The sequence below is a fragment of the Mus musculus genome, chromosome X (genome assembly GCF_000001635.26).
Source record: "Mus musculus strain C57BL/6J chromosome X, GRCm38.p6 C57BL/6J".
NCBI classification, from domain to species: domain Eukaryota; kingdom Metazoa; phylum Chordata; class Mammalia; order Rodentia; family Muridae; genus Mus; species Mus musculus.
Window position 1 is genome coordinate 91,151,008 of NC_000086.7, and position 8,511 is coordinate 91,159,518.

General features: G+C 41.9%; 1 pseudogene across 1 annotated transcript; it reads left to right on the plus strand.

The window, feature by feature from the left end:
- Positions 1-4,160: 4,160 nt before the first annotated feature.
- Positions 4,161-4,784, plus strand: Gm14773 (predicted gene 14773; annotated as a pseudogene). Its single transcript, NR_126535.1, has 2 exons — positions 4,161-4,378; positions 4,552-4,784. The product of NR_126535.1 is annotated as a predicted gene 14773 (long non-coding RNA).
- The last annotated feature ends 3,727 nt before the right edge of the window (positions 4,785-8,511 follow it).

The window sequence follows — 8,511 nt, forward strand, 5'->3', positions numbered from 1 at the left end:
TAGAAGAAGAAAGGACTCAGATTGCTAGCCACCCTACAAACTATTACCAAGAGAAGGTAGAACAATAGCTAATAGCACACACAAGAAGGGAGAACTATACACTCCAGAAAACAAGCAAAATACTTACTAGGCCAAATGCACCGATGGACTCATTTAGGAGATAAAAATTTTGTCCAAGCAGTTAAGGGACCTAAAGTATATATAATAGACCTCAGATTTTGAGCCAGAGAGATAGAACAGTGTAAGGTATGCCAGCAAGTGAATGCTTATGCAGCCTAGTGTAAACAGGGCAAAAGACCTAGGAGAGAACAGCCTGCAGTTTATTGGTAGTTTGATTTTAGAGAAGTTAAGCCAGGAAAATATGGTTACAAATATTTTCTAGTATTTGTAGTTTTCCCTGGCTAGTTCGAGGCATTCCCCCAGCAAGCAGAAAACAGCTACCTTGGTAGATAAGAAGATGTTAGAAGAAAATTTTCCTGAGGATCAGAGTGCCCAGCATAACTGGATTGGACAATGGTCCTGCTTTTGTCTCTTAAGGTAAGTCAAGGATTGGCAGAGATATTGGGGACTAATTTGAAGCTCCACTGTGTGTACCATCCCCAGAGCTCAGGGAAGGTAGAGAAGATAAATAAAACCCCTACAAGTGACCTTGATTAAATTGACCTTGGAGACTGGCTCAGACTGGTTGGTGCCCCAGCCCTTGGCCCTGAACAACCCCCTACCATTTTAAACTGACCCCTTTTGAGATCCTGTATGGGACACCCACTCCTTTGACTCCAGCTCTTGCTCCCCCCAGAATGACTTTTCAGGCTGACAAGGATCTTATGGCTTGATTGCAAGCTTTCCAGATTAGTCACCTGAAATTGTGGCCTAAACTTAGTGCCCTATATGATGCAGGTACCCCAAGGTACCACAGGAGTACAAAGTTGGAGATTGGGTATATGTTAAGAGACATTGTGTTGATCACTCAGAAGCAAAGAACAGTTCCTGGTGTTGCTGACTACTCAGACTTCTGAAAAAGTGGATGGAATAACTGCCTGGGTTCACATTGGATCAGTACCTGTGCCTGATGCCAACTAGATAGCAGCCAGACACCCAAGCAAAACCCTTCTGCAAGGCCAGAGAAACTAGGAGATGGTTATGGTGTATCTTCTGGCACTGAGCCTCAGCAGCCCTCACAACCCTTCCAGGGTGACTTGGCAGGTGCCCCCAGCCACTGGTGATGTGGTTTGGTCCACTACCCATGTTGTGGCTAGACCCTGTCTTTAATCTCTGTAATTAGGGTGGTGGGTACTACTGCCCTGGAGACACAGGGAGAAGGATTGCCTGAAAGAGGGGGATGAAGGACTTGTAAATCTAAACTGTGTCCCAGAAGTGGCCTTGGAGGGTGGACTTTAGGGTGCAGACACCGAAAATTCAGAAGATGGAAAGATCTCACATGCTCATGGACTGGCAGGATGAATATAGTAAAAATGGCTATCTTGCCAAAAACAATCTACAGATTCAATGCAATCCCCATCAAAATCTCAACTCAATTCTTCAATGAATTAGAAAGGGCAATCCACAAATTCATCTGGAATAACAAATAAAACCTAGGATAGCAAAAACTATTCTCAAAAATAAAAGACCTCTGGGGTAATCATCATGCCTGACCTCAAGCTGTACTACAGAGCAATTGTGATAAAAACTGCATGGTATTGGTACAGTCACAGACAGGTAGATCAATGGAATAGAATTGAATACCCAAAAATGAACTGACACACCTATGGTCACCTGATCTTTGACAAGGGAGCTAAAACCATCCAATGGGAAAATGACAGCATTTTCAACAAATGGTGCTGGCACAACTGGTGGTTATCATGTAGAAGAACTCAAATCGATCCATTCTTATATCCTTGTACAAAGCTCAAGTCAAAGTGGATCAAGACCTCCACATAAAACCAGAGACACTGAAATTTATAGAGGAGAAAGTGGGTAAAACCTTCGAAGATATGGGTACAGGGGCAAAATTCCTAAAGAGAACAGCAATGGCCTGAGCTGTAAGATCAAGAATCGACAAATGGGACCTCATAAAACTGCAAGCTTCTGTAGGGCAAAAGACACTGTCAATAAGACAAAAAGGCCACCAATAGATTGGGAAAGAATTTTTACCAATCCTAAATCTGACAGGGCACTGATATCCAATATATAAAAAGAGCTCAAGAAGGTGAACTCCAAAAATTCAAATATCCCCATTAAAAATGGGGTACAGAGCTAAACAAAGAATTCTCACCTAAGGACTACTGAAGGGCTGAGAAGCACTTGAAAAATGTTCATCATCCTTAATCATCAGGGAAATGCAAATCAAAACAACCCTGAGATTCTACTTCACACCAGTCAAAATGGCTAGGATCAAAAATTCAGGTGACAGCGCATGCTGGTGAAGATGTGGAGAAAGACAAACACTCCTCCATTGCTGGTGGGATTGCAAGCTTGTACAACCACTCTGGAAATCAGTATGGCTGTTCCTCAGCAAACTGGACATAGTAATATCGGTAGATCAAGCAATACCTCTCCTGGGCATATACCCAGAAGATGTTCTAACTGGTAATAAGGACACATGCTCCACTATGTTCATAGCAGCCCTATTTATAATAGTCAGAAGCTGGAAAGAACCCAGATGTCCCTCAAAAAGAGGAATGGATACAGAAAATGTGGTACATTTACACAATGGAGTACTACTCAGCTATTAAAATCAATGAATTTATGAAATTCTTAGTCAAATGGATGTATCTGGAGAATATCATCCTGATTCTGGTAACTGAATCACAAAAGAAGTCACTTGATATGCACTCAGTGATAAGTTGATATTAGCCCAAAAACCTAGAAGACCCAAGATACAGCTTCCAAAACACAAGAAAATCAAGAAGGAAGACCAACTCTTGGATACTTCATTCCTCCCTAGAATAGGTAATAAAATATCCATGGAAGGAGTTGCAGAGACAAAGTTTAGAGCTAAGATGAAAGGATGGACCATCCAGAGACTGCCGACTCGGGGCAGGGGGTACATACCAAAAGCATTAGCCACCAAAAGCAGGCACTATTGCATATGCCAGCAAGATTTTGTTGAAAGGACCCAGATATAGCTGTCTCTTGTGAGGCTATGCAGTAGCCTAGCAAACACAGAAGTGGATGTTCACAATCAGCTATTAGATGGAATACAGGACCCTCAGTGGAGGAGCTAGAGAAAGTACCCAAGGAGCTGAAGGGATCTGCAAACCTATAGGTGGAACAACAATATGAACTAATCAGTACCCCTAGAACTCATGTCTCTAGATGTATATATAGCATAAGATGGCCTAGTTGGCAATCATTGGTAGACAGGACCCTTGGTCTAGCAAATTTCCCCAGTACAGGGGAAAGCCAGGGCCAAGAAGTGGGACTTGGTGGGTACGGGAGCAGGGCGGGGGGGGGGGGGGGGATGGTACAGGGACCTTTTGGGATAGCATTTGAAATGTCAATGAAGAAAATATCTAATAAAAAAGCAAAAAAATCCTTTAAAAAATGAAACACAAAACAAAACAAACAAATAAAAAACTAGTTATCACACCATGTAAACAAAAATGTCAGTTTTGAATGCCAAATTCACCAGGTAGTAACATATTCATTCATTAATATATTCTTTTTGTTTTCATTTATGGGGTGATTCACATATACAATGATACTTCAATAATTTTGGTAGAATGTAGAATTAAATGTGGAAGGTATAATATGCCAAAATCTAGCTAAGTATTAATAACTAAGGAGGAGACATGACAGAATGAACCATTGAATGGGGTTGGGGGGGTTTCAGGAACAGTTCACAGGGGCAAAACCACTGCCACATGTGCAATCACAACTGAAGAAGGGAATGTAAAAAAAGGGTGACATGAGTCTCTTGGAAATGTTCCCAAAAAAACTCCAGTCTGTATCCAGCCACTATTAACTTCATAGCATCTTCCTCAACCAGAGTGAAAGCTGCCCTAGTGCCTGCTCCCACAGCAAGGTGCTTTGTGATGTCAATGCAGCTCTTCAGCCACTATTAGCTGAGAAGGACTATGCTGACCAATCAGGACTCAGGGGTGTGGCCTCCCATTGTTCAGGGTGGGTTCATAAGATTGTGCTTCTGAGAGCTGTGGACCAGACCACCACAAGGCATCAGGATGGTGAAGCAACTGAGAAAACACCCAATCTGTTTCAGGATGTTGAGCCATCAACCTCGATTGCTGAACCAAATAGAGTGAAACCTTGCCTCATACCAGATGCTGTTCCATCAACCTTGACTGCTGAACCAAAGACAGTGAAGATTTGCAGTTATCAGTCCCGGTCCAAATTTAGCAAAAAGATAAGAAGGCCCAAGGTAAGCATAGTCCATTTTCCTGTGATTTCCCCTCTCCCAGCACTCCTAACCCTTTCTTGGCCTGACATTTACTCCCTTCTTAACCCCTAGCCCTTCTCCTACAATCCCTTTCACATATTCCAGCTTTTCGAAGACTCATATGCCCTTATCACCTTACTCTGTTGAACTCCCAGGTACCTACCAAGACGAACAAGAAAACCCTGCGAATAGTGATGAAAAGAAAGACATCTGTAAACAATACACCACCGAAAAAGGTGTTTCAATGTGTGATTGAGAATTTGGGTAGACTCAACATACCACCTAAAAAATATGTGGCATCTGAGCAATGGCCAACTGTGTAGAGACTAAATATATAGTTACTACACAGTGCTTTGACTCTGAAAATAAAATCAATCTGATATGAAAACTATGTGTCCCTGAGAATCTCTGATGGAGCAAAGAAGGAAGGAATGGGAAGGAAAGGGGCCTGGGAAAGAAGGAGGGGGTGGGAGGGGGAAGAAGGAAGAAACATGGGTATACAAGAAACAGGAAGTATTGGCTCCTACAGGGGTGGGAGTCAGACAAGAAAATCTAACATCCCGCAGACAATGAGGGATTATGATTGAGCTAGCATGGAGTACTGAAGACAGGCTTTCTCCTGATGCTTTATCTCACAGGCCAAGGATGAAAAGGGACATTTCTTGGGTGGGGAGGATACATGTATGGAAATATGCAGGTACATATGTACATGTCCATTCATAAATAGGTCAGAGCCAATTCAGCCAGGCAATCTCTGGGATTTGCCTGACCCAACAACACAATGCTAGATTACTGGGATCTGCTTGTGGGTGCTAGGGATTTAAATTCAGGTCTTTTTATGTGTGTAGAGCAAATGTAGAGCCATTTTCCCAGCCCTTAGGGTTGAATGTTTCTATGTTCTGGCAGAGTGCAGGAATACTGCTTCACGAAATGGACTGTAGGACCTACAGAATGAAAGATATGTGGTCATCAGTATCATCCCAACAAATAGCACATCACTCATAGCACACCTACCGGCTAGTGTTGTTTCTTATACTCTACCTTATATTAAGCAATTAAAAGACCTTCAGAATGGCCAAACATTCTAATAAAACATATCATTAGAAGCTTGTGATGTTGCTTGTCTAGCATGCATGAAACCCTAGGTTTGAATCCAAGCACTGCATAAACTGGTTGCATGTCTAGTATCCTGGAAACACACTTGGAAAGTAGAGCCAGCAGGACCAAAGCAAGTTTCAGGCCAGACTGGATACATGAGAATGTTTCTAAATAAATAAAGTCCTTAATAGCACCACAAGGAAAATAATAGTGTTTAAAGAAAAAAGAAAGAAAGAAAAGTGGTGCTGAGCCTAATTCCTTCAAAACTTTGGAATTTGGAGGTGGAGTTAGGTTATGGATTGGTCTGCTTGCAATCCTTTAAATAAAGCAAGGACCATGATCTACATACTATAGGGAACTTTAAAATATTATACCTGCCTTTTCAAATGTCTTTACCCTTGTTTATTATTATTTTTTCATCTCTGGAGCTAGTGTCATCTTAGAAAAGTAAAACAACAAAATGTGAATGCTTATAAAATGTGTAGTGTTTGATGCATTTTGTCACATATAGATTAGCAAAAGAATAAGAGTGAACACTTTCAAAAGATAAAAGTTCAATTTTAGCAAATTACTTAAATAAGTCATAGAACTTCTCAAATATTTATGTGTTCTATCCACAGTTTAACTGATTTGGGCCAAAGTATGAATTAGTTGCCTATAAAGTTACAAAATGAGACCATGTAAAGAAACTAAATTACTCACTTAAAAAAAAAAATCTGACGGGGGTCTGCCCGGCCTGAGAGGTTTGTGTCACAGGCGCTGGCGGGAGCCTTTTTGGCTCCGGGACTCCGCGGAGGGCAGGCTGCACGGGTGACCGTGTGGAATACAGAGGCCAGCCGTTTCTGGTGCGGGCAAGAGTCGCAGAGCTTCTGGGGCGGCGCCATCTTCGGCTCCAGACAACCAGCCACCTTCCTGGCGAGAGCCACAGAGCTTCTGAGGCGGCGCCATCTTTGGCTCCAGACGGCCGGCCACCTTCCTGGCGAGAGCCACAGAGCTTCTGAGGTGGCGACATCTTTGACTCCAAACAACTGGCCACCTTCCTGGCCAAAGCAACACAGCTTCTGGGAAAGATCCTGTTTTGGGCCTTCACCTTCAGCCAGGAGGAGGTCCAAACACCAGATAACTGTACACCTTCCCTGAAAGAGGAGAGCTTGCCTGCAGAGACTGCTCTGACCACTGAAACTCAGAGGAGAGAGCTTGTCTCCCACGCCTGCTGATTGAGGGTAACAAAATCAACAGAGGAACAATCTCTTAACAAAGACAACTATAACAACTAACTCCAGAGATTGCCAGATGGCGAAAGGTAAACGTAAGAATCCTACTAACAGAAACCAGGACCACTTACCGTCATCAGAACCCAGAACGCCCACTTCGCCCAGTCCAGGACACCCTAACACACCTGAAAAGATAGACCTGGATTTAAAAGCATATCTCATGATGATGGTAGAGGACATAAAGAAGGAATTCAATAACTCACTTAAAGAGATACAGGAGAACACTGCTAAAGAGTTACAAGTCCTTAAAGAAAAACAGGAAAACACTGCTAAAGAGGTACAAGTCCTTAAAGAAAAACAGGAAAACACAACCAAAGAGGTAGAAGTCCTTATAGAAAAACAGGAAAACACATCCAAACAGGTGATGGAAATGAACAAAACCATACTAGACCTAAAAAGGGAAGTAGACACAATAAAGAAAACCCAAAGTGAGGCAACGCTGGAGATAGAAACCCTAGGAAAGAAATCTGGAACCATAGATGCCAGCATCAGCAACAGAATACAAGAGATGGAAGAGAGAATCTCAGGTGCAGAAGACTCCATAGAGAACATCGGCACAATAATCAAAGAAAATGGAAAATGCAAAAAGATCCTAACTCAAAACATCCAGGAAATCCAGGACACAATGAGAAGACCAAACCTACGGATAATAGGAGTGGATGAGAATGAAGATTTTCAACTCAAAGGACCAGCAAACATCTTCAACAAAATTATTGAAGAAAACTTCCCAAATCTAAAGAAAGAGATGCCCATGAACATACAAGAAGCCTACAGAACTCCAAATAGGCTGGACCAGAAAAGAAATTCCTCCCGACACATAATAATCAGAACATCAAATGCACTAAATAAAGATAGAATACTAAAAGCAGTAAGGGAAAAAAGTCAAGTAACATATAAAGGCAAGCCTATCAGAATTACACCAGATTTTTCACCAGAGACTATGAAAGCCAGAAGAGCCTGGACAGATGTTATATAGACACTAAGAGAACACAAATGCCAGCCCAGGCTACTATACCCAGCCAAACTCTCAATTACCATAGATGGAGAAACCAAAGTATTCCACGACAAAACTAAATTCACCCATTATCTCTCCACAAATCCAGCCCTTCAAAGGATAATAACAGAAAAAAACCAATACAAGGATGGGAACCACGCCCTAGAAAAAACAAGAAGATAATCCCTCAACAAACCTAAAGGAAGACAGCCACAAGAACAGAATGCCAACTTTAACAACAAAAATAACAGGAAGCAACAATTACCTTTCCTTAATATCTCTTAATATCAATGGACTCAATTCCCCAATAAAAAGACATACACTAACAGACTGGCTACACAAACAGGACCCAACATTCTGCTGCTTACAGGAAACCCATCTCAGGGAAAAAGACAGACACTACCTCAGAGTGAAAGGCTGGAAAACAATTTTCCAAGCAAATGGTCTGAAGAAACAGGCTGGAGTAGCCATTCTAATATCGGATAAAATCGACTTCCAACCCAAAGTTATCAAAAAAGACAAGGAGGGACACTTCATACTTATCAAAGGTAAAATCCTCCAAGAGGAACTCTCAATTCTGAATATCTATGCTCCAAATGCAAGGGCAGCCACATTCATTAAAGACACTTTAGTAAAGCTCAAAGCACACATTGCACCTCACACAATAATAGTGGGAGACTTCAACACACCACTTTCATCAATGGACAGATCGTGGAAACAGAAACTAAACAGGGAAACAGTGAAACTAA